At 41.3% G+C, this 27,274-nt stretch overlaps 1 protein-coding gene across 3 annotated transcripts in view; it reads right to left on the reverse strand.

Annotated features, from left to right (window-relative positions):
• Nucleotides 1–27,274, reverse strand: part of ATXN7L1 (ataxin 7 like 1) — a 195,245-nt gene that overhangs the window by 127,261 nt on the left and 40,710 nt on the right. The window contains exons 2-3 of one of the 3 annotated variants that reach the window (XM_019487457.2): nt 25,144–25,226; nt 23,372–23,499 (exon numbers count right to left, since the gene is read on the reverse strand). The exons of the other annotated variants lie outside the window; for them this stretch is intronic. The gene's annotated coding sequence lies outside the window, so the exon portion shown is untranslated. The remainder of the gene's footprint in view (nt 1–23,371; nt 23,500–25,143; nt 25,227–27,274) is intronic. 3 annotated transcript variants of the gene reach the window in all.

Below are 27,274 nucleotides of genomic sequence, written 5' to 3' on the forward strand. Positions count from 1 at the left end.
TGTGAGCTTGCACTGCTCTCAGATATCCCACACTTCGACTAATGTAAAGCCTTATGTTGGCAGCATTAGGAGTGACAAGTGTTTCCAGTGTCTAGGAAAAGGAAAGGAAGGGAGGGAGTAGAGCATCCCCTCCATCACCCATGAAGAGTCCACAGAATCACCCAGCAGGATTGAAGGGACCACATAAGGTCATCTAGTTCTGAGGTGGCCAACCTGCAGCATATGTCCTAAGTGGCACAGACAGTCTGTGCATGTGGCATGCAGCAGGATTAGGAAAGGAGTAGGGAAATACAGCAGTAGACAGGGCCTGGAGCAGAAAGTAGAACAGATCAGGCAGGGAACATGGGGAGAGCAAAAAGCAATAGACTGGATAGAGGAAGGGGATGTGAGTGGTGCTTTGGGCCGGTGTGGGGCTTACCTTAGGGCATACCTGCCAGAAAGTTTGGCCCCCACTGATCTAGTCCAACCCTGTTCAAGACAGGATCATCTCTGATTAAAAACATTCTAGTCAAATGCCTGTCTAACTTCCCCTTACAAATATCCAAGGATGGAAGTCCCATAGCCTTTCTTGGTAGCCTGCTCCAATGCTTAACCACCCTTGTAATAAGTTCTACTATCCACCTAAATGTCCTTATCTGCAATTTATGAGCACTGTTCCTTGTGACCACAGAAAATAGCTTGGTTTCTATCATCCACATAAGTCCCTTTCTCGTATTTGAAGAATGTTATCTAATACTCTTTCAGTCTTCTCTGGTCCAAACAAAATAATCCTAGTTCTTTCAGCATATCTGAATAAATCATATTTTCGCAGGCCTCTAATCACTTGGTCACCCTGTTGAATTCTTTTCTAATTTGGCCATATTTTTCTTGAAATGAAGTGTGGAGCCCAAAACTGGGTACAGTGCTCTAGATGAGGCCTCATCAGTGCTGAATATAGGAAGATAATTACTTCCCTTGACTTGCAAGTAATGCTCCTATTAATACAGCTCAGTATGCTGTTGACCTGTTTTGCAACTAGAGCACACTGTGTTGGCCCATATTCAGTTCAGGGTTCACTGCGACTCCTCAGGTCCTTTTCTGCAGTACGGTAGCCTAGCCTGTCCTTCTCCACTTTGTATTTGTACATGGGATTGTTCTATCCCAAGTCTAGGAAATTACACTTGTCCTTGTTGAATTTTACCTGATTGATTTCAAACCATTTGCTTCAGTTTATCATGGTCATTTTGAATCCTGGCTTTTGAATGGTCCAACCAGTTTTGTATCCACGTTACAGTACTTTCATCTAGTCTGCAAGTCTGCATGAGGCAGTGTCAAAAGCCTTACTAAAGTCAATGTATATCACATCCACTGCTCTCCACCTGCAGCACCGCCATAGAAGAAAATCCAGTTATTGAGGCTCTTGATGAATCCATGGGGGCTGTTTCTGATCAATTTGTTCTCCCCTCCAGGTGCTTAGAAATAGATTCCTTGATGCTTACTCCATAATACTTCCTAGTATTGAGCCTTAGTCTTTCTCTTACTTCAGAAACTTTTTCTATTCCCTTTCACATCCCTTGCTAGTTGCATCTCAAATCCTACCTTGGATTTCCTGGTTCTCTCTCTGCATGCCTGTGTAAAATTCTCATATACTTCCCTATAATATGGCTAAGCTTCCACTTTTTGTAGAATTCTATTTTGAGCTTCAACTCTCTGAAGAGAAATGGACAACAAAAGACCCTCAATTCAATTATCCTTTTCCAGAAATAGTGGTAACAAATTTCCAGTTGTACTAACAGCTCTAACAAAGATGTGGATGACTGCCTGCAACTCCAGGAAAAACAGAAGCCACCAGTCTATACAACTATAATTACAAAGTTAGGAGCTGTAGCTGCAACACAGTTGACCATTAGGGCTCACGCAAGTCCTAACTATAGCCTTTTATTCATACTAAAGCCTTGGACCGTCCAAGTTTTTTGCCTAGTATTCCTGTATTTTTGTAATATCTGTATTTTAAATTCAAATGTTGCAACCCATGAGGATCTTTCATATTGCAATTAGCCTAACTAGTTATGGTAATTATCCTTTTAACTAGATTAGTGCAGGTAGGACCAAAATTGAACAATAAGTCCATTTTATTTTTAGGGTTACTACCTCTACTCAATAAAAAAGGGGCAATTTGGCAGGCCTTTCATTTAACCATTTCAAAATTTTAAAAACTCTGAAAGTAGTTAATTCAAATCTAACCTGAAGATTAAGTCCATTACAGATCACTTCATGCTGCAGCCCAGACAGCAATGTTAAAGCCACTGTTAAAAGCCATAAATTCCCTTCTAGTTCCAGTTTTCCCACTAGAAGGAAACGTGACCCAAACTCTCAGCTCAAGTGTGCCATTTAATTACTTATGAAAAAAATCTTTCAGTCATTTTATAAACTTCGTAACAGCTCAAAACAAAAACTTGTGTTTTAATATTCTTACCCTTGAGTAGCAAAAAAACATTTTTGAGTTATAACCCTCCCCCCAACAAACAAAAACCATACAGGCAACCACCACACATCTGGACTTACCCCCTTTCCAAATAAAGCTAGGATCTGAAAACTATACTATTACTATTTTAAATTCTGTAAGCCTTTTCAAACCTCACAGCACATGCTCCAAATATTATACTTCCAAAACATGCCCAGCTGTGAGGCTAGTATCAGTACAAGTCCAGTTGTAGGAAATAGCTATAAAATACAAGGAATTATTACTTCAGAAGCCTATCCAAGGCCATGAATAGAATTAGAAATCAGTTCAGCTCACAGTATCACAGAAATATTTGCATTTCACCAAATATTATAAAGGAGAAAGAATTGGGAATAAAGTATATAATAAGTTCTTTGGTGATACTGAGGTGGCAGAAGACAAGAAAGGGGAAGTAAATTAAAGAGACAGGGTACACAAAGGCAACAGAAAGCCCTCTAAGTATCAGAGCACTCAGTTGGGAATGTTGGTTTGCCAAACAGTTCTGAATCCACAGAATTAATCTTCATTACTGGTGGCCTAGTATGAATATGCATTTACTTATTTAATTTAGGCATATACTTCAGAGTATATTACAGACTATACCTGATTCCCCCAGGCAGGATTCTCACAACCTTTATTAACACATGCAAGACAGTGATAAGTCCTACACAAGTGTGACTAGGCTTTACTCACCCCAATAGAGTGAGCAAGAGTTAGCATATAACACATATAAGAGTTAGCAAAGATGGGCTGGCTCACAGTTTGTAACTATGTTCGCTTGGACACAATGAACTATTTGAATTAATAATTGTATATACTGTATGTTGGTATGTAATTATCTGGTTGGTGATATTGTCAGTCACATATCTAATTTAGAACTCATTGTGCTTAGCACTGTAATAACAACAGAACATAATTTCTGCCACAAAAAATTCCAATTTTATATGACAAGCAGTGTGCAAAATGAGAAAAGGAAGCAGAGAAACACAAACAAAAATATACAAACTCAGGAGTTCACCATCCCTTTCTGTCTATCAAAATAACCAGGATTATATTATTTATTTGTAGGGTGGCAATGCCTAGAGAACACAACCAAATTCCCAATATGCTAGACAATGTACATATTGCAAAGACTAGATAGTCCAAGTATAGACTGAAAGATGACAATTGGATACAAACAGAATGGGAAGCACAGGTAAAAAAAAATTAAAAAAAAAGACGCATCTCATTTTTGAGGCATCTCATTAGGGTAATAAGCAATAATTGTACAATAATCAACTATCTAGCTATCCTAATGCTTAAAGGCTCTACAGATGAGCTGAACCTTTACTTGTCAACTCGGGTAGGTTTTCCATGTGCAAGAAGACAGCATGGAAGACAGTGCAGACACCTTTGTGGCTAAGTTAATACAACGACTAAAAACACTGGCATCGAAGGCAAAGCAAAGGAAATGGGGAGAGATTGTAAAAAGGCCATATTTTGTAATGGTACCATCACCCCTTTCTGAAGGGGGAGACAAAAGTAGCTAAATCCCATATACTCCATTCCATTGTCATGGTGGTCCATATCAGATCTTGCATTGCTTCCATTCCCAAACTCAAAATATGGAGAGGTGCAAGTGAGAAGTGGAAACAGCTGCCAGACCTTTCTGCAGAACAAGGCAATGGCTCAGATGACAGTTGGAGCCTTTTGGAGGCTGCTTACAAAAAGACATATGACCAAGTCCTGCAAAAATTGTGAACAGGACTTTGATAACCAGGAAGAAATGGTTACTATTCCATAACTGTGGTTCTTTCCATATATATTCCACTCTTGAGTGCGCTTCAGAATCATTCAGCCAGTACATGTACCTTGAATGTCCTGCTATGCGAGGGCATAAAACCCCCCAGCAAGTTTAATCTCCTCAGTCATTTTGACAGTACAGAATCCAAACAGTAGAAGCCTGGAGTGAAAACAGATCATGAAATGTCTCACTCACACACATATAACTTGAAAAACCACCATTCGTTTAAAGAAAACTCTCATTTCTTCCAAGTATCTCTTCATCTACATTCCTCTTTTGATGACTCACAAGTAGTAAACCCTGCTAAACAGAGGTGAGACTTTAGACCAGGGGCAGGCAATTATTTTGGGCAGAGGGCCATTTACTGAGTTTTGGCAAGCCATCGAGTGCTGCATGCCAGGCAGCCAAGGGCAGATTAATATTAATTTTCTAAATTTTTTTAGGGGCCCTGAGGGCCAGAAAGAATGGCCTGACAGTACATCTGGCCCCTGGGCCACATTTTGCCCATCCCTGCCTTAGAATGTATTTAACGATTTCAGCCTGGCTCTATTTTAAAACAGGTACGTCCAACTTCTAAGCCCTGAGATCACACAACCCGGGGACCGCACTGTGTGCAGACACACCCACCCTCCCCCACAATGCTGTACCACGTAGGTGATTTCCCCACTTCCACTGCAATGCATGTCCTTGTAGGCAGCCCAACTGCTGCAGGATCTCTGCCCTTCCTCCCCATTTGTGGCCCAGACTCACCCTCAGCTTCCTGCACTGCCATGCTGCCACGCCCCTGGGGTGAGGGCAGGAAGTGGTAAACCAGAGCAATAGGAGGAATGGCAGCCAGGTGAGAGCCCAGGGATTGCAAGTTAACTCCTTGCGGGCCACATGCGGCCTATGGGCCACCAGTTGGACATCCTTGCTTTACAACATCAGATCTTGACACTTTCACCAGGAATAAATCTCTCATAATCACAGACTGAGCTGCGTGTAGCTGCCTTGCGTATTTCTGAGATAGGTATGCTTCTCAAAGAAGCTGCAAAGGCTGCCTGAGTTCTAGTGGAATGAGACTTAATCTGTGCTGGAAAATCTATACTGGCTGACAAACAGAGTTCATGCAATCTTCCCCCCATACACCTAGACAGCCTCTGGAGTCTGATATAACCTGACTTTTTCCCCATTTGCAATTATTAGAGTCTCCAGTAAACTCTAAACGAGTTGCTCCTATACATTTAAAATGCTAAGGCTCTGAGGACACCTAGTGTATGCAATCTAGCCTCAGCCTAATTTAAATATGATTTAGGAAGAGCCACAAGCAAACAAATTATTTGGTTCAAGGGAAAACTGGACATGGTCTTAAGCAGGAATTTGAGACAGGTCCCAAGTATGACCTATCCTTACAAAGTATCACATTAAAAAGACTTGTCATAAGTACTTGTATTTCCTCAATTCTTTGGACTTGTATAAATGCTGATAGGATGAGTATTTTCATGGACAAGTACTAGGGAGTCAAATGGGGATCCCACTAAGCCTCCCATCTAGGACAATATTGAGGTTCTGGGAAAGAGGAGGTTCCTGAACTGGGAGGAATTTGTGTGAAAGACCTTAGAAATGTACCTTCTGCAGGATGGCAAAAATCTTCCCAGCCCCAAATGCAGGATTGTTTTGATATGTCTATCAAATGGACACACAGTCCTAGGCTGTTAGCACATAGTTTGGAACAGACAAGAGTTGGGAGCCAACAGAAAAAGAAAAATAGCAGCATTCAACCAAATACTGAGTCTTTTACTTAGCTAAATAAATTGATCTGATAGAACCTTTCATACTTTGGATCAGAATAGTCTTAATGTCCAAACAGCAGAATCTCTGCATGTCAATTATCTAGCTAGCTCTGAAGTTGAGATGCACGAAGCTGGGACACAAGACATTTCCAAAGTCCAGAGAGATTACAGTCTTGGCCAGATAGCGGCTGTAAAAACAACCATGGCCAAATCTCATTCTTAACACCCTCCAAATGGGAGTGACAAGAAGGTAAATCATCACAGAAACCACAGAATGGGGAATGCATCCCACAGTGATCTGGGCCTTAGGCCCTTCTCTCAAGCACAAAAGACACTACTTGTTCTCTCCTGTTGTGAACAGTTCTATTTATGGTTGACCAGGCAATTGAAAGATGTTTCAGACGGCACAATTATCTTGGATTGTCCATTCGTGGTCCACTGAGAATTATCTGCTTGAAGAAATTTTTAATCCAAAGCATTTTGCAGCCCTGGGATACACAGGTCTATGGAAGAGCCTCTGTGACAAAGTCGTCAGTTCCAGAATCAACCACATCCTGCCATGGAAGGACAACTAGGTTCATCCCTGCCCATGTTATATAAACTGGCCTCCAATGGTAGTCAATCAAGGCCTTGAAATCCCCTTCCACCAGGAATGGTGACACAGTTTTAACCTCCTGTTGTTCAGGTCAGCCAAAGGGTATTTAACAGTCTCTCTCATGGAAGAGCAATGCTTTTTTCTGCCAGTGCTTTGCTTAAGGCTCTAGCAGCCCTACCAGAATTTCTAACCCTCAATAACCAGATCTAAGACAGCGGTTCTTAACCAGTGTTCTGCAACATGCTTCTAAGGATACCACGGGTTGTGTGTAGAGTCCCAGAAGCAGCCCAGCGTGGCCTGTCTCTGCTTCACACTGGGGTCTCATGGAGCTGCACCTTTTGGGAGAGGCTGCCTAAGTCTACCCAGCCTCAACTGGACGGTGGGCCACTGTGCCCATGGAGAAGTCTAGGGAGGACAAGCCAATGAAGAATAAACTGCAATTCCCCCTAGCCAAAGAAGATTTCAAGGAAGCATCACAAAGAAAATCAGGAATTGCAGTGCGAACAGGAGAGCAGGGGAGTAGAGAAGGGGAGGAAGGGGACAAAGAGACCCAGGACTGCAGGGCAGAACTGGCAGCAGGGGAAGAGAATGTAAGAGAATGTAGCTGGCCCTGCAAGTAAATGAAGTTTCTGTTGCTCACAAGTGTGCTGCAAACCTTGATTCCACTCATTTAGTCACACCATTTTAACTCATACAACTATGGGGCTGTGACTCTGAAGTGTTTTATTTTCTGACTTCTCGTGTACATGTAACTTCTCAACTATAATACTGCCCTGGGACTGACGTATCACCTGGACAAGGGAGAAGAGATTGACATCATATATCTGGACTTTAAAAAAAGCCTATGATCTGGTGTCCCATGACCTCCTCATGGAAAAAATTGACCAGCTGTGGCCTCGGCTATACCACAGTCCGATGGCTGGGAAATTGGCTCTGAGGTTGGACCCAGAGAGTAGTGGTCGATGGTAGTGAATCATTATGGTGCTCTGTGACCACTGGCATTCCCCTAAGGCTCTGTCCTTGGACTGGTTCTCTTTAACATCTTTATCAATGATGTGCACATATGCATCAGAAGCGCACTGGCTAAGTTCACCAGTGACACTAAACTTTGGGGCATAGCATCCACATCTGAGAACAGGCTAGTGATCCAGGCTGACTTGGATAAACTTAGTAAGTGGGCGGATACAAACCTGATAACGTTCAATACTGATAAATGTAAGGTACTCTACCTTGGGGGGAAAAAACCCGCAGCATACTTATAGGCTTGGCAGTGCTACACTTTGTAGCACCACGGCTGAAAGAGACTTGGGGGTCATGACTGACCACAAGATGAACATGAGCCACCAATGCGATGTCACAGCTGGTAAAGCAAACAAAACTCTGGCTTGCATCCATAGATGCTTCTCAGGTAAATCGCAGGATGTCATCCTCCCTCTGTACTTGGCCTTGGTAACGCCGCAGCTGGAGTACTGCATCCAATTCTGAGCTCCACAGTTCAAGAAGGATGATGTCGAGAAGCTTGAGAGAGTCCAGAGGAGAGCCATGTGCATGATCAGAGGGCAAGAGAATAGGCCTTATGAAGACAGGCTGAGAGCCATGGGACTCTTCAGCCTGGAAAAGCACAGGCTCAGAGGGGACCTGGTGGCTGCTTATAAGTACATAAGGGGTGTACATCAGGATCTGGGAGAACATCTGTTCACCAGAGCGCCCCAAGGAAAAACAAGTACCAACAGTCATAAACTCCTCCAAGACCATTTTAGGCTGGACATAAGAAAACATTTCTTTACTGTCTGAGCCCCCAAGACCTGGAATAGACTCTCTCCAGAAGTGGTGCAGGCACCTACTGTGGACTCATTCAAGAAACGTTTGGATGCTTATCTTGCTGGGATCCTTTGACCCTAGCTGACTTCCTGCCCCTGGGGCAGGGGTCTGGACTTTATGATCTTTGAGGTCCCTTCCAGCCCTAACATCTATGAAATCTATGAAAGGACACAGATCACAGGCACACCCCATGGCACAGATGGCTATCATTCCAATATTCAGCAAGGGCTACATAAACACCCAGAAAGGGAACATGTATCCATAAGTACACAAAGAATTCTGGCCCCTTAGTAGGAGACAAAGACACATCCACTAAGGCTGTGCGAAATGGCACCGTTCCGTTTTGACCTGAGTTTCGAGGTTTCAATGGAACAGTGTTTCGTTTCAAATTTCATTTTGATTCGAAACCGCTGTTCTGTTTCATCGAAACAGTGATGCTGTTTCAACCTTTCACCCATACGCTATATATAAACGGGGAAACTCAAAACAACTTCTTTCATCTGGCAGGCAGATGGGAGCCTGCAACCCCGGAAGGGCTGTGTCAGTCTTCCCGGGGCTGCAGGCCCCCCGATCTGCCTGCCAGATAAGGGAGGGAAGCTGGGTGCTATCTCCTGGGACTGGGGAGATGGGGAGGGGAACTGAGCCCGGGCTCAATTCCCTGCACTGTGATCGGCTTCCTGCAGCCCCACCGCAGGAGGCAGGGCTGCGCTCCCAGGTGAGTCGCATGAGTCTGTGGAGCCGCTGGGAGCACAGCCCTGGTTCTCCCCCGTCTCCCACCACCCTGGCTGCTTTGAAACTCGAAATGTTTTGAAACTTTCATAATGTTTCGACTAGCCTCACTTTGTTTTGAGGCTGTTTCAAAGCCCTTCATTTCAATTTGATGTTGCTGTTTCAAGCTCGAAATGAGTTGAAACAGTGTCGAATTGAAACAGCTGGCAACATTTTGCACAGCACTAATATCTCCTGCTGTATAATTCATAGTAGTTCTGATAATGCATCTGGCTCTGGTATCCACCAGGATGGAGGACGTTACTCTTCAGACTTTTTTTGCTGCATTACCATTCTCTCTGCAAACTCATTTTTCCTTTCCCAGGTCCTCAATTTTTCCTTTCCCAGGTATCATTCTATCAGACTGCCTGCCACTGATTCTATTGAACAGAATGCCCAGGTTAAAAGTGGGCAAGGTGGTATGAAACAAATAGGAATTATGGGCAGAGATCAAGAGAGACAGGTTTGATGCTCATGCCTTAGCAGTTCTCAGGGTAGTGTAGCAGGTGAGTTGCTTGTCTCTGTCCTGTTAGGAACAAAATGCACCCAAACAGCTAGATACATTTTACCACAAGACTCGTTACTAGATTGATAAGATCCATCCATGCTAACCCAGCTTCTGCAGAACCAATTGTGAACATTACTTTAATGATCCAAACCTCTGATGACTTTGCCAAGCCAAATCACCCATTGGTTCCACACAATCTCCACTATCTTCTTTTAAGTAAGCACTGATGTCCTAATTTAACAATGTGGATTGACTGTTTTCTACTTCAGTGTTTTTAGGGGCCACTATGCAGACCATCAACACCTGTAATAAGCTGACTGGGGTTTTTGTTTTTTGTAACAGGTGTGGGGGAGGAATTAAAAAATTCCTTTCTATTCCTATGGTTTCTCCAATCAAGACTGTAGCTCTGTTCCCTGCCCCACCCATTTATATTAATACCTCGAAGAACATAGGAAATATAGCTATTGTCTCTAAGATACTATGGGAAATCTGTTTCTCACTACTCTCCTTTCCACATGAGTAGGCTCAGAAAATGCAGAACTAGAGCAACTAAAACATTAAGACTCACCTGACCCATTGTAATCAAATCAGTCCAGATGAAAAACTAAGGACCTCAAGCGCACAGAAATTTGTCACTACCCATTTTCAATCCTTTCAACAACAAAGTTTGCGCAAATTTTCATAATAGACCTTTGATTGTTTTTAAAACTGACACTAGTGTTAAACTAAAAAACCAACCATGTTTTGACAAAAAAGTCTGCTGATTAACAACAGCAACAACAATAATACAGAATATAATTCTTTCATACACTATTGCGCATGTATAATTTGAACAGTTATTACAATTACTGCAGAAAGCATTTATAAATGGGTATAATGCTATTTGAAAATGAAGTATGTGACTAACAACATGTACCACGTTATGTGATCACGTGACAGTGGATAAGGTTGGAAGAAAGCATTGTAAAAATCCTCATTTTGATAGATTAAAGTAGTAAAACAATATTTTTATTAACATAATTTATTGTGCTGTTTATAGAATAAACCTAACTTGAACTCACAGTTTTTATTTTTGTAACGTTTGAAAACAGTAAGATAGCTGCATTCATAATGTGATCTGATTTGGCAGATTTTATTTTGGTAATAGATTCATTCACAAAGAAATCACAGTAACATATGACAACGTCATCTTTATAAATGGTATCAAACGGTATCAAAAACATTAAAATGCAGATGCTAGATAGGATTTCTATTTTTTTTTTACCATGACGTACATAAACTCATTATTACTTTTAATAACAATCAAGCTTAGATGACTTACATGACACTTCTCTATTAACAGATCGTTATAATCTATTTTATCCAAATGTACAATTCAAGTCAGGAAAGGAATGCACCCATCCTTTTACCTAGTCCATGCTTTATTATGTAATAATTATACCATTTAACAGATACTGATACTATATTTTGAAAATGCTGACTCTACACAGTACATAAATATTGAAGTCATACTCCTTTAGCGTGACAAAGAAAGGATGCAATTAGAAGCATGCTGAAAAAACACTACTAACAACGTGAAAAGAAGTAAATAATGCAGGCCCTACGTTCTTTAAGGGTATGGGCACATATATTTGGAGCTACTTCTAATACCACGTCATTCAGTTCAAAACTGGAGCAGTTCTGCTACATTGGGAAGTAATTCTCAGCTGTTGCTCCTGAGCTCTGGAGCTCCCTCCCTTTTAAGGCCTGCCAGAGCACAAGCCTGGACACCTTTCAGAAACACTGTGAGACCTTCCTATTTGGACAGGAGTTTGCTTTGTACAGAAGAGCACTTTAGAGGGGGTACCAGTCTTACCCCAGGCAGAGGAAATGCTGCCAAAAAGTTGCAGAACTGAGGTTCAGCTTCATAAGGGGGAAGATTAGGCTTTTTAACGCTGGTCAGCAGCCAGTCTAGGAACTGAGCCCCGACAGACAATCAAGCAGATGATCTTCTTTGCTCTAGCAGCTCCTGCAGCCAAACTGGTTCCAAATGCACTGGCACTTGCCTTTCCTTTGGATTAGGCCAGCAAGGCCAAGAGGGCAACACTGATGTGTGAGCAACCCAGTTTCTCCATATATACTACTCAGGCTTTTTGCACCCTGGAGGGGTCACTCCAGCTTTGCTTTATCTTTCACGTTCAGCAAGCTGATGCCTCACTTTGTGCAATTTTAGTGTCCCGAGAGACGGACAGCTGTCTACTACTACTACTAGCATAAAAAACTAGGCTGAGATTTTTTTTTGGGGGGGGGGGAGGGAGGGGGGTGTCTCTGCTTTATGTTGCTATCTTAGTCCTTTATAAGATGTTTTATTCTCTTGTCGTTCTCCTGTTCTGTAAGTTATTTTATTCTTTTATTGTAAGCCATCTTGAGCCTTTGTTGAGAAGGGAGGCATAGAAAAATCAAATAAATAAACGAATAAATAAATCTGCATTGTTCCCAGATTGTCCACATGTGATAATTAAAATATAAGAGCTGCTGCCCTCTTGAAATATTCCCATTTTGAAACATCTCCAGATGTACATGCATCTATAACCTGAAGCACAGATTTAAAGTCTGGAGCTAAACTTCTGATATAGTTGCCCCTGCTTTTACATCAACGACAAACCTAGACCTCAGATCAAAGTGATTTGAGAAATGCACTGGAACCTAAACTGAAAACACAATATAAAGATCCCTGTAGCATGTTATTCAGAGAGCAGCAGAACACATTCGCGCAGAGTGCCATGGAGTCTTATCTTCGGAACAGAAGCCCCACTGCTCCTACCTAACGTCAGCTTTAAGTAGGAACACACAAACTTATTGCAGCATTTAGCTGTCTGATAATGGTTTCATATTATTCTCGAAGATTCTAGGTTCTGTTATTTTTCAAGGATTACACAATTTAAAAAAGATACTTAATTATCTTGCCCTCAAAAATGCATGTTTAAAAAATGAATAAAATGAAGACTTTTAAAGGAAACAAGGAGCACAAGTGTCGTGTTTAGATAAACTGATATATTTCAAGAACTTCATTTTCATGAGATAGGACATTTCATCATTCAAGAGTTACGGGGTCCCACTCGAGGAAGATGAGAGCAGCAAAGAAATGATGATCCAAAGGAATTCTTAAGAAGTTCACAGGGAAAGAGTTCCTAAGTATCTGAACACTGAGTCCCTATGGAAGACCATATTTCCTTGAACAAAAAATAAACCAGAGAATATTAACAGATAAAGTAGCCCTCATGAGTTAAATTCAAATTGTGAAATGCTAGCACTAGCCAGCAGAAAAACAAGGTGGGATTTTTCAGCCGACAATTTGGGATTTTAAGTCCCAGTAAAAGTAATGGGATTTGTCATCTTAAATCACTTAAGTGAAAAGTGTTTTTGTTAATTCCAATACTAGAAGCACTACATTTGCATCAAGTACACAAACCAGTTTTATTTCTGAAGAAAAAAGGCTGAACATTGTGGTTAAAGTAAGTGGGAAAAGTCAAGGAAATGAAATTAGATGAATAAACCAAGTCTTTCAGGGCAAGAACTGTGTGTTTTTCTACAGTATCTAGCTAGCACAACATATCCCCAACTGTGATCAAGGCCATTTGGGTACCAATACAAAATAAGAGAAGGAAGCAAAGATAAAATCTAAAACAACAGATTCAAAAATATTAAATCAAAATAGCAAAAATGTTGCTACATGAATAGTTACAGAGAAACAAGTACATGACAAATGACTTTTGAGCATAGGCAACAAAAAGCCAAACACAGAATAGTTGCCAAAAGGAAGGGAGTGAATGGAGGCCAACAGAAGGAAAGAGGAAGCAAGTAAACCTGACCAATGTCCTAGTAGCATGACAGCACCTTTAATCTACAGAGATAATTCAGAAGGGAGGCTGCCTCCCAGACTAAATGAAGCACGAGTTGCTGGAAATATTTCATTAAATTATAATTTACATATGGAAATCCTCTCCTCCCAGTAAGTGAAGGTTTTATACTACACTGTGGGAGTGCCGACACATGCAAATAATCAGGGAGCAGTTTACTCTTGAGTAAACTACCAAAGAGTACACTCTCCTGAGCACATGTCTACATGTGCAGGGACATGGGAGCAGATTTGCTGCTCCTAGCAGCAGACTCCTCCCACTCCCTGCAGCTCTGCAACGGGCCCCTGCAACAGCCAGGGGGAGCTCTAGGCTCCCTTTGTGTGACAGCCCAGGGGCCAGGAGACACCAGTCTCCTGGCAGGGACTGGGACTTTGCTTCCTGCCCCCAGGAGCTGCCTGCTGCTGGGACGGGCTCCTCCACTGAAGCCTGGGCGGGGACAACCTCACAATCAGGGATCTGGACTGGGATAGCAAAATCTCCTGGAGCCAGCTCTGCAACCACAAAGCTGACACTGGGAGATAAAAATCTCCCAGTCGGGGCCCCAGTCATGGAGTTGAGGCTGGAAGCTCCCTGGCCTCTGGGCTGTCACACAAGGAGAGCCTAGAGTTCTCAGGTAGCAAATGTACTTGCGAGTAGAGCCTATTACTGTGCAGTAAGTGTCTGTACATGTAGACGCAAACACTTGCTACACAGTAATTAGCTCTACTGCACAGTCAAGTGCTGACACTCCTTGAATGACTGAATAGCTACACCAGTGGCTCTCAACCTTTTCAGATTCAAGACACTCTTTGTTAGATGTTAGGCACCCATCACTGGACTCCAGGCAAGCCTCTGAACATGCCAGATCTTTGCTTTCATTTTTTGATTATGGAAACAAAATAGAAATGCTTTTGTTGCAAAGAACTCAAGAAAGGCTGCAACAAAGACCACAACACGTCAGAATATTTTGGATGCTATGGAGTCTGATTTGAAATCTCTTCGTTTATTTTCAAACCATGTGTTGATGCAACAAATGTGCTAATACTGGCACCCTTAAAAAAAGACCTTGTGGCATGCTGATTAAGAATCACTGGACTAGAAACTTAGAAAGAGTGCACCATAGTCTCAGAGGCATGTCCATTTCCAAGTGTAACAAAGAAAGCACGAACTGATATTGGAGTCAGTGCTGTAATGGAAAATTTTCTGGATTCACAGTTCCAGAATACTTTCAGAGGTAACAATAACTGGATCAGGTGATAAACCAGGCCACCCATTATTTAAGTAACTTTCTAATATGAAATGTCTTTTGAATTTTAAACTAAAAGAATAGGGAAGACGGCTCTAAAGGAACTTTTCCTCTAGAATTGTAACATTTTATGGGAATGCAAATTATATCTGACTATTTCAAAATGTGGAACTATTGAACTATTTGGTTTCACAGCACCAAATGTGCCTATACCACTTCAAATTTTGACAAGCATTCTGGACAAAAGTTTTCAAGTCGTGCATCTCCAGAATGTATTTCAGACATTTAAGGCAATCAACAGGAATCCTTCTCTCCCTCAGCTCCTTCACCATCTTAAAATATTTGAGGGACTCAGGTGACAGCTAAACATGCATCCTACCTCAGAGAAGGAATTCTAGTACTTCCTTATTTTTGGCTGGGCACATACCCCAAACTCATACAAGTCCCTTAAAGTATTCAGGAAAGAGCTTCAATTTAATAATCTTTAAGGAACTTTTAACATTCTCTCTGTTATTCCACCTCTGATACATGCCATGATCTCAAACTGTGGTTAAGGCCTGAAACTCTGATCATGTTAGCATCTTAAAAATAAATGGCAGTTCCTTCCAGAACTTCTCCAGGCTTGTACCAGCCTTTGTATGTCCCCAGGTTTAGAGCAAGAATGCTGAGAATGAGCAGAGACCTGCAATGGCTCCTCACAAACAATGGAAGTTAGTGTGGAACCAGCTTTTAAGACAGCAGTTCTCTCTCAGCTACTCTCAATTTTCTTTATGTTGTTAAAGCTGCAAGGGAAGAGGAGGTGCAGCAGTAGTTCAGTATCTTAGGGCTGTGTCAGCATAGAGATGAAAAAAAATGGAGGCTTCAAGGAAATGAGAAGAACTAGTTAAGAAGAACTGGAGAACAGAACGTGAGTAAGAGAATGCAGGGACAGAATGAATGAAGTTCTTCTGCAATCCATCCTCAATACGTGCAGAAGAATCATGGATCCTGCCACTGCTAACAGCCCTCCCACAGGCTGATCCAAGTTCTCTGCAGCATCAGCTTTTTCTGACAGAGCATCCCTGGTTCATAAGTTCATCAAAGTGTCTCAGGGTAGGGCTATTATACTTTAAATCAGCAGTCAGCAACCTTTTTTCTTGGGGCAAACTGGAATAACCTAGATACAGTCATTGGTGGGCCAGCCCTTCTCCCCACTGCCAGGCTGTGGCATGAGAAAAAGAGTGCTCAGTGCCTGGCCACAGGTGAAGCCCCCACTGCCAAAATGCCACTGAAGTCCACCAGCCCTTTCCTTTACAGCTGCCAATCCTCACTTTAGTTTATCCATATGAATGCTTCCTCTATCACAAGGAAGTGTGAACTCATCTGCTTTAAGCAAAGTGGGCTGGGATGATATAAAACAGAGATGACACTTATTAGGACAAAAGAGCTAGATTCTATCATTCAGGTTATAAAGTCTAGATTTCATATAGTTTTCTATACAAACATTAACCCTCCACTGATTTCAGTGGCAAGTTCGCGAAGAGATTAAGAGGAAAATACAGTCATTAAATGAGAGTGGAGGCACAGAAAAAAAAACTGGCACATGAAGTGTCACCAAGAAAATGTGGTTCTTCTTGTACCATTATTTCTACTCAGCATCTCTCTTTCTAGCCCCCATGTTCTCTCTCTTGTTTTTGTCATTGTGAATTCTCTTTTTTTTCCTCCATATTCATTTCCTTTATCTCAAATTCCCAAACTCATTGAGGGCTTGACTCTCAAACCTATTTCCATTTTATCATCACTAAATTATGATCGTAAAAGTTTTCTGATGTAATCACAGTGCTTTAGAGCTGATGCTGCAGAAAGATTAAAAGGAGAAACAGTCATTATTGTAGGGAACTTGGAGACTCAGGTAGACTTCATGACGTTTGTTTATATAGGACCTTTAATATTAGTTGATGTTTCAAAAGCTCTCTGTGGCTATGAGGCTGTAAAAGGGAGTCAGAGGCTCCTGTTACTGTAAGGGAGAAAGAGCAGCGGGGAGATCCCCAGGTGGGAGAAGACTGCTCGTTATGGGCTGTCTGTAGAGGAGCAGGCAGCCAGTGAGTTATAGGTTGAAAGTGCCTATTGCTGAGCTACTTATCCAGCAATAGGATGATAGGGCAGGGTCTGGCTAGAGTAGCCAGGGCACTGCCACAGCAGCTAAAACAGCAGCCATAAACGATTCATTAGAATTAGGAAGGGTCAGCTGTGCCAGGATAGTGTCACCTGGCCCAAGAGAGACCGCGCTCCATGAAGCTCCAAGATGAACATGAGCTGCCAATGCCAGACTGCAGCCAGCCATACCTTGTCATGCATCCAAAGGCGCATCTCAAGCCGGTCCAGAGAAGTGATACTCCCCCTCTATGTGACTTTGGTCAGGCTGCAGTTGGAGTACTGCATCCAGTACTGGGCACCACACTTCAAAAGGGATGTGGCCAGCCTGGAGAGGGTTCAGAGGAGGGCCACCCGCTTGGTGAGAGGGCAGCAGGACAGGCCCTATAAGGAGAGACTGAAGGACCTGAACCTGTTCAGCCTCAACAAGAGGAGGCTGAGGGGGGACCTGGTGGCTGCCTACAAGCTCATCAGGGGTGATCAACAGCAAATAGGCAAAGCCCTTTTCTCCCCAGTACCACCTGGGGTGACAAGGAACAATGGTAATAAGCTGATGGAGAATAGGTTTAGGTTAGAGATCAGAAGGCAATATTTTACAGTTAGGGTGGCCAAAATCTGGAACCAACTTCTCAGGGAAGTGGTCCTTGCCCCTACCTTGGGCAAATTCAAGAGGAGGTTGGATGATCACCTGTCTGGGTTCTTGTGAACCCAGTATTCATTCCTGCCTGTGGCAGGGGGTCAGGCTAGATGATCTGTTCAGGTCCCTCCTGACGCTACTATAAAATTATGAAGCTTAAAAAGTCAGCACTTGGAGAATTTGCAGTAAAAAGGCGCTCCCATCATGGAGGAGCTGCCTGAGAGGAACTGATGAGCACTAAATGCCCTAGAGCAGTGGTTCCCAAACTCTGAGAAATTACACAGTTTTAGCCGACGGTGGGAGGGTTTGGGATTGAGAGAGTGGTCAGGAGTAAAAAAGGTAAGAAAGGTTTATTGACTTAACAAACACACAACTACGCGTAGTATAACAAGACAACAATGACAAACAATAACAATTCACGTTGGTAACTTATCGGCAGTCCCCTCTGATGCCTGATGTATGACAAGTTCCTCTTCTATAAAGCTCAGCAAAGTCAGGCGTTCCTGATCTGCGCTGTCCGACGGGTACCAGGAAGGACTCTGGTATTCAGTCCTCAGGCTTCTTGAGATCCATGGGCTCACTGAACCCAGGTCAGCAGCTAATCTTTAAATTAGTAGCTTCTCTCACAATGCTGCGTCTTCCTTCTGCTGATTTCTGGATGTGCTAGCCAATTTATAACTTTTGAGCTACGCTGTTGACTTACAGCTATACTCACACTCTTACACTACGAATTTTCCTTGACTGACTAATAGCAACACAAGCTTCTGCATGTTTCTGATGTTAATTTTAATTGCATCACTACATACAAGGCCTCACTACTCTTTTACTTCAATTAAACTCTTAGCAGCAACATACAGCTCACAATGCATGAAGAAACAATAAGAAACACCTGATCTAATCCTCACAGAGCGTTCAGCAAGCACCTTCACTACACAGACAACTTTTAGCTGTCACACACACCACCAATTTAAAACAATACAACCTTAAGTGCCATCAGCAAATTTTTCAGTTCAACCAGTTCATCAAGGTGTGGCAGGCGAGAGGAGGAAGGAAGGTGTCTAAGAGCTGGAATGGGGCAAGAGCCATGTTGCCACCAGGGGCCATTCTGGCTGCCTCTGGGGGCTCAATCCTGTTACAGATGCCTGGAAACTTTAAAAGTAAAAGCTGAAATTCTGCACAGTCCAAGTATACCTAGAGGGGCATATAAATATATCGTTTGGGACAATACCAAGTTGACGGGTTTACACCACTGACAGATATTATATCTATACAGGTTCACCTGAAATCTTGCTCATTGTATCTTCTTATTTTTCTTCAATTATTTTCAGATAGCAATTGAGATCTTAAGTTTCTTTTTATTCAGTTGGCCAGAGATGTAGTTAATTTATTTCAAATAAACCAATCAAACATTTAAACAAAATCCTTGCAAGTGGGAAAGTTATCCGTGATGAGGAGCGAAATCTAGATTTCTCCGAGCACAGCTCTCTTTCTGACAAAAGCCATTTAGTGCTTAATTCAATCACAATTAAAGAGAATTGAATTCCTTCTATTGACTTCAGCAGGAGCTGGTTCAGACTCTAAAGAAGAACATCTTGACAAAAATTCAGTTCTTTGTCTTTTAAGACAAGTATGAATGACTACCATTCACAAAAGGCTTCCATATTCTGGCTACCCAGCTATATGAACTCGTTTGAACGACAGATCAAGAAACACTGAGCTCCATGCAGAAACACTTAGCTCCATAGAACCACCTTCTAGAAAAACAAACAAACAGCAGTATTCTCTGACTGCTCTGTTTAGAAATAAAAATAGCAGTAGCCGAAACTATTAATTCATATTGCATCCCTATAGTCAGAATGGGAATATCACATTTTAAAGAACTCTTTGGTGGTTGGTAACATCATAAAATTATAAATCTTTGTTTTTCACTATATAGTTTTTACACTGAATTGAACTTAGATTAGACATTGTAACTGGACTGGTTTTTAGGGGTGTACAAAATGGGCCATATTCGATTCGGATTTGGCCCAAATCAGGAACAGTGATTTGATTAGTGATTCGGATCACTGTCCCGCTTCAATTCGGCCGAATCCGAATCTGAAGAATCGATGCTGACTGGGAGAATCAGCGATTCAGACATAGACACAGCTTTAAATGCTTTTTCTGCATACCTCGAGGTACCAGGCGCAGCTCATGAACACTGTGATGGTGGGGAGGATGGAGTGTCCCACAGGAGCACAAGGGATCCCCCACATGTACTCAGCAGTGAACCCAGAAGCGGACCAGAAGCGGATCGTGGGTGCCATCCCCGCCAGACCCAGAAAGCACCAGTCGCCGTGCTGGGAGGGTGTAAGGGGTGGGACAGCAGCGTGCTCCCCGGCAAACCCAGAAGTACTTCTGGTCCACTTCCAGTCTGCTGCCAAGTGTGCTGGGGACCCCGTCATGCTCCTGTGGGATGCTTCATCCACCCCAGCATTCACAAACCGCTGGTACCTTGAGGTATGTAGAAATAACATTTAAAGCTGTGTCTATGTCCGAATCATCGAAGCTCTCCGAATCAATTCAGAGGGTTCCAATTTGATTTGTAGAGATTAAAGGGTCTCCTGATTCGATTTGGAGATTCGACCCCCAAACTGGGCTGAATCTCCTCCGAATCGAATCAGTGATAGAAGCATCATAGCCCTACTGGTTTTCTTTTGCTTTCTAGTCCTCAGGCACTACTGCAGCTCTATGTGTGTGTCCTCTGACCAAAGGTTGTTTTTGTTTTTTAATCTCATGAGCCTAAATGAAAGCACGAGGGCAACCACAGCAATTTTAAACAGAAGACGGATATTTTTGGGTCAGCTATGGATGCCAATGTCTGACAATTTTTTGTCTTCTGTATTTACAGCTGAATTTCTGCTAGATAAATAAGAATACATAATAAAAAAAACCAACACATTAATTCAGTTTTATGTTATTTTTTTAATCCTCTTTGTAGTTCAAGGTTGGACATGTCACATCAGTAGCCCTGGAAGAGGACCTAGGCAGAGCAAAGATCAGTTCGTAACTGCATTGGCTACTCTCAGGCCTGCAAAGGAAAGTTTAGAGGACAAGGGAAGTAGACAGGCAAAGTAAAAAAAAGTTGAAGGCAGGGAAGAAGCCTGGCAGGAAACAGAGCCTGTGCTTTGATCACAAAGGTCACTAAAGGGTAGGCAGGAACACTGCTGGATTCCGTTGCCAAAACTACTTATACCATATCAATGACATGGTGCTTAGTTCTGCTCAGATACGTCCTATCATTATGAACGTGTGAATGCTTGTGTATCACAGCAAACAGCTTGGGACAGGGGGCAAGGAAGGGGGCACAGAGCCCATTACGAGCCACTAAGGGTTGCAATGATACTGGTATCAAAATAATGACCTGCAAATCCAAATTGCAGAGGTTCTCAAACTTTTTTATTGTGTGGACATCTTGTATAATATCATGGATCACTATTTTCACACATTTTGATTGAATGGCTATTCCATTCCATGGGGAATTAAAACATTACTCTGGCAATAGCAGAAATTGCTTACATGGAAGTGTAATATTTAAAAACAAACAAACTATTTTAGCCTTTTTAATGTAAGTTAATAGATGGAAATAAGAAAGCATCATGTGATCTGACAACTTCCTGCATGCCAATTGGCACGGAGATATCCTGAAGAGCTTGGTACAGCTGAGGTAAAAGAGCGAAGTGCTGGGGACAGCCCAAGTACACAGCTAATTTTCTCCCGGCATTGAGTACAACTTTGGGCAAGAAAATAAAAAGATCAGTAAGGCATGATTCAGATGGAATTCCAGAATGAGTTTAGGAATTAATTTAGAGAGTGGTTTTATCACCACCATAACTTTGGCTCTGTGGACGGCAGTCCAACCATAAAATCATGGAGTTTGTCATCTCTTTATACTGATGTAATGGTCAGGAGAAACAATGTCTTGATGGTAAGGTCCTGTACCGAGCACGCCAACAGTGTTTCCAAGGAAGGCACCATAAGTTTGAGGACAATGAGAAAGTACCATGTCAAAGTTGAGTCCCTGACAGCAAGGAAAACATGAAGAATGCTCTTGAGGAATTTTGATCCTGGAGGGTATATGACCATTAAATAAGATCACACCAGAGTAGAACACATCAACTTTGTCACATAACCCAAAGTCTCAGATACTGCTGGGGAGGGAACCAGTAAAAAAACTGCTGCTGCTCCAACTTCCCATTTTGCTAGCAGCACAATTTTCTCTTGGAAGCTGGAAGTCAACACAGCCTCCATGCATCACAGATGCCCCAGGTGCCTGACTGCCTTGTTATACCTCTGCTCATTTAGCTCTTAGTTCACCATAAATGTCACTTTTTTCCTTTGACAAGCTGAAGAGGTGAGAAGCAACACAAACCACTGTCAATCAGTGTTTTGTATTATGCCACAACAGCCCTAGGGTTCAGCTTAATAAATAAGCATTTCCTAATGACAAGTGTTCTATTACTAAATCCCAAACCATCAAGAATTTTCTACAAGTGACTTCTTGAAATGTAAAGCTTTAAGTACATAGACTATAACTTTGTCCTGCTTATAGTGCATTTTTTTCTCTTGTGAATACAGTATCAGAAACACAGTACATGACCATCACATAGTGTATAGATAGTCTGTGGGTGGTAAGCTTTTCCTTTTATTATATTTTCTGTTTCCTGTATTTGAACTGAAGTTTTGGATTAGGTAGTCTAAAAAGGAAGATTAAATGCATCTGAAAAGCTGCTCCACTTAAAGTGTATTGATGTTTTCTAGTTCTCCCCTATTTTCCATTAGGCAATGCCTCAGAAATCTCTTGTAGGGGATAATACAGTGTAATCTACCTTTCAGGTAAGCATACAGTCAGAAACACTTTGCACACAATTCAACGGTGAGTATAAGCAACCTTTTGTTTTGGTAAATTCACGATTTAAGTGGTGAGAACATAACATCTACTGTTGTGTACCAATATAAATATTGCAAGGGTGGCAGGTTTCTTAGTCCTATTTCCCCATCAACACAAATCAATAAAAATGTTATTTTTATGTTGTCTGAGAGTCCAACAGCTTTCAGGAGAGAAGCTGAATGCATAAAATGTGTCACTAATTCTTATTTTGTGTGCAGGTTCTCATGCAAGTATGTTTGTGAGAACCCTTAAATTTTCACCTGGTGTTTTTCTTCTAAATCATAACACAAAATGTGGGCAGTTTTTGTAAGCTAATTTGGCCAGTCACAATGTCAGTCTCTAAATCTTACGGTTAAGGTACTGGACTAGCACTAAAGGATGCTGGGGTTCAGTTCCTGGCTCTGCCACAGAGTATTTCTGTGTCCCTGTGTAACTCTTTCTAGACCCCAGTACCTAATCTATAAAGTGGGGATAATACTTCTTTTGTCTGCCTTGTCTATTTAGGCAGTGCTTTTCATTGTTTCCTCATCATGTATCTGTACAAAACCCACACAATGGAGCCCTGATCTCAATTACTACTTTTAAAAGAGAATGTTCCTGGGACAACAGCTAATGCTTGAAATCTCACAACTTTTCTAACAAAGAACATCACAGATAAAAAGATTAATTCTAAAAAAGATATACCCTAATTTTACATACGTCAGTTTCACAAAAACCTAATCATATCTATGCTCTCCGGTATAGGAAGAGTCTCTAGGAGAAGTAAACCCATGAGCTTTCCCATTTCATTAAGTGTTATTATGGATTCCTTTACTTACTGCTGTCAGAACATCCAATACTGCTGAAGAAAGTATTTTCCTTATATTCCACCACTCGGTCATCAGACAATTCATAGAAAATTCAATCTAGTTTCTCCTCTTCTTTTAACGTTAGATATGGACTAAATCTGAAAGAAGAGAAAATGATTCCGCCACTGCTGCCTAAGCAGGAAAATCTCTTTTCTCCCCCAAGTCAATACAGGACAACAGAGTCTCTCTCAAATTTCCTCTTGCATTCTAGCTTCAGGCAGTAGAGAAAATAGGGAGAAGGGAAAAACAGAGTGGGTGCTTTATCCACTAGTGTTAAAACATACCAAAACACTCTGACAAAAAACAGAGGGTTGTTAGTCCAAAGGAAATTGGGCATTTAAAGATTCTGTTGGAATAAAAAGGACCATATTTTACTTCAAAAGACTGATAATAAATACTGTGGAATAAAAGATTTTCATCTCTACTTTTACCATGATATCTGAGCAACAAATCTGCTCTTCTTTATAAAAACATAATTCCCACCTCCTGGAGCATACCATACATTTTTACATTTAAGTTATTTCTCTTATAGAGACAATAAGTCTTCTATAAAATGTGGTTAATAACACTCACAAAAGGCAGCGTGAGATTACAAGTTTGTTTGGTAATAGGATAGAGCTCCTTTCACCTCTAGGCTGCCACTGACTAATGACTGTTTCGGTGTGATAGATGTTTGGTGACCAGCATGAAATAAATTTAAGTAAGTCATCTCCAATATGAAAGATACTACTACAACTGACTCCAAGAAATGACTGTTGGCCATGCTACAATTTATTCAGGCATGGAAAGACTAGGAAACTAAATTATCTACTTGCCTAGCGAGGTAGGCTTTCCAGGTCTAGTTGATGTACACTAAAAGGACTACGTGGTAATTTTCTTTGCTGTGCAGAATCTGTTCTACAGACAGTCTTCTCTAGGACTACTTACCTTTAAAAATCATAAAGTTAAAAAACAAGTATAACTTTGAGCATAAGATGACTTGGCACCTCAAAGTAACAAGAAGCTCCTTCTGGAACTATACTAGCCCTGTCTCTTGCAATCCATAGGTATTACATAAACTGGGGAAGCTGTGAGATTAAACAAAACAAAAAGTAGACTAGTGGATATCCATTACTGTGCAACTTGGGAATTCAATTTAAAATTTTAAAAAACTTCTCTTATCTTGAAACCCTGTCCTTCCCTATCCCTATGATTTTCCATAACCAAAGGTGGCACTCTCATTGTTTTGCTTCTTTTTAATTCCTCCTTTTTTGTTTAAAGCCACTGACAAATAGCATCATTGGGTTTGTTTCAAACATTGCTATCCTCTCAGATGTGATCACAATTAAGCCTTGTAGCATGTCTGATCATTTCTTGCATAAAAATATGTATATTATTGTTTATTGAAGTGGGAGAGAATGTGGTAGGAGAGCACGTAAGACTTTTCATTATGGATCTATATCTTCACAAGACTTGCATCAAAGACCACACCTATGCAAACCATTATTAATGGTGTCTGGTTATTCAGGTTGCGAGTCAAAGGCAGCCAGGCCCCTCTCTGCCATTGGCTACATGCCCTGACCAGCCTAGCCAAATGGATCACCTGGACTTGGCCAGGCCTTTGAATTGAAGTAAAACTTCTCCTTCCTTGCAGGCTCTTTCATTTAACCCTTCCTTTCACCCACAACTCTGTGCCATTTCTCAGACTGCCCACCCCCCATGAAGCCTGGGTTAAACTTCCTGGTCCAAAATATTTTAGTTACCTCTGATCTTTCCAGTCTCTCCTAAAAATACCACTTCAGCCAGCCTTCCAACAATAGCGCTCCTCTCTCTCTCTCTCTCTTGCCTGTAATGAAATAGTATTTTACAACTAACTTTAAAAAAATCTTGCAACTACAAGCAACATAGACAGATACAACACCACATATGCTTTATCTCCATTTCCTTCTTACTCTCTTATTGTACAGTCTCAGCAAAGGCCCTGATCTTATACATAAAATTTCTGCATGTATAAAGAAGCCTGTTTATTCAATATATTACAGGATTGGGACTTAGAATGAAAACTTGTTTTGAATAGGTTCATTTTCTTTGTGTATTTGGTCAGAAAATGCTATGTACACTGATGGCACTGAAGAACCATTTTTACAAAGTGATGATTGCACCTTGTCATTTAGACAGGATTTCATGTACCAAATAAAAAGTAAATCACTGGGGTGATTTTCATTCGTTATTCTAAATAAAGTGTACACAAATAAGGCCTGCGTGCATTGATTTTATCCTTCTCCATACTCTCTGTATGTTGCAGGATCAGAACTGAAAAACAAGTAAAGGACTTACACGTGTATTTAAATTTAAGTATATGCTTATCTCTCTGTAGTTCTAGGGCCTTCAGTTTCAAATTCTTCATGACAAGGACCATGTTTGTCTACCCATGTGTTTGCAAAGCACTGAGGCAGCGCTGGTCTCAAACATCTCTAGTCAGTGGGTACCACTGCAATACAAATTAATATTAGAAACTGTAGTTCAGAGATATAGCACCTTAGCTCTGGCACACAACATTATATTAAAAGCAACACACCAAAACACAAGAAGCTGGCAGTTTGTAATTAAGGTTAGGTTCTTCCCACTTGTGAATATTTTTTCTAAGGTTCCTGAGTTTGGAAATGGCATAGCGTTTCTTTGTATGCTTCCTTCTCGGGTACAGATAAAACAACATCTTTTCAAGCTCTAAACTGTACTTTTACTTCACCACTGTAAGGAACTACACAAATAAATAAAAGTAATAATGCTTAGTCTGTTGAAGCAAAGCTAGTTGTGGAAATAGTAATGAAGAAATTTTTCCTATGCAGGTTCTAAAACCCAAAATTACAGACACAGCTATTAAAATTCAGATGACATTACTACAAGATTATGGAATGTCAAACATAGAACTGACTGCCTGATGTTATCCTAGTGTGAAGTACAAGTTATGTGCTGAAGACCACTAAAAAAAGATTCTTCCAAAAGAGTTTGGGCCAATATAAAATGCACATTCTGGCATAACTGAATCCAAAAAAAGCACCTTTTATCTTTGCTGAACTTTAACGCCTATTAACCAACAAGTAAACAAACATCATGTCAAGACTATTCACCACCAAATAAAAAAATGTGGCGTTTTATTTTGGTTTGGCTTGTTTTAAAAGCAATTTGTAGACAAATTATCCCTTGGACAGCAAAGTTAAAAGAGCAAATACTCCAGTTGGGAATCTAAAGAATATGCATACCCCCTTTCACATTCTAGCTGTACAATACATTTATGCTGTCTCAAGCTATCTCCACTCAGAGTACTTTACAGGTATAGAAATACCAGTATATTATACTGGCAAAGCACTCCTGGCATGGATGCAACTCAACAGGCATAGCTGTTCTTTGCCCTGCAAAAAAATTAACTCTCACTGACAGAACTGTGCCAACAAGTCCGTAGAATAGACCTGATATTACGCAAGAGCCTACATGCCAAAGTCAACAGAGCTTCCTAATGTATGACCAGTTTGTAACTGGCACGTAAGTTCTGCAACAGGTATTCACACACACTATTTTCTTCCTTTCTCTCTGACTTGGCCTATCAACTGAGCTGCAGGAATCACAGAAAGACAAACATTTGGCTCACACTAGAACTCTGGAACCAGAGAGGATGCTCCCTGCAAAAACTTCATCCTGGCATGCACTGCTAAGATTCATTTTTGAACAGGAGACAACAAGTAATGGGGAAGGTCTTGAGTCACTTATGAAGCTTATTACTGGCTAAGAAAGAAAAAAAATAATCACAAAGGTGCTTCTCCCCAGCCTTGAAGTGTTGGTGCATGTTGAGTCTGAAAATTAAGAATATAAAGAATAATTCTAAGCAAGGTTCCC

The sequence above is a fragment of the Alligator mississippiensis genome, chromosome 4 (genome assembly GCF_030867095.1).
Source record: "Alligator mississippiensis isolate rAllMis1 chromosome 4, rAllMis1, whole genome shotgun sequence".
Lineage (NCBI taxonomy): Eukaryota > Metazoa > Chordata > Crocodylia > Alligatoridae > Alligator > Alligator mississippiensis.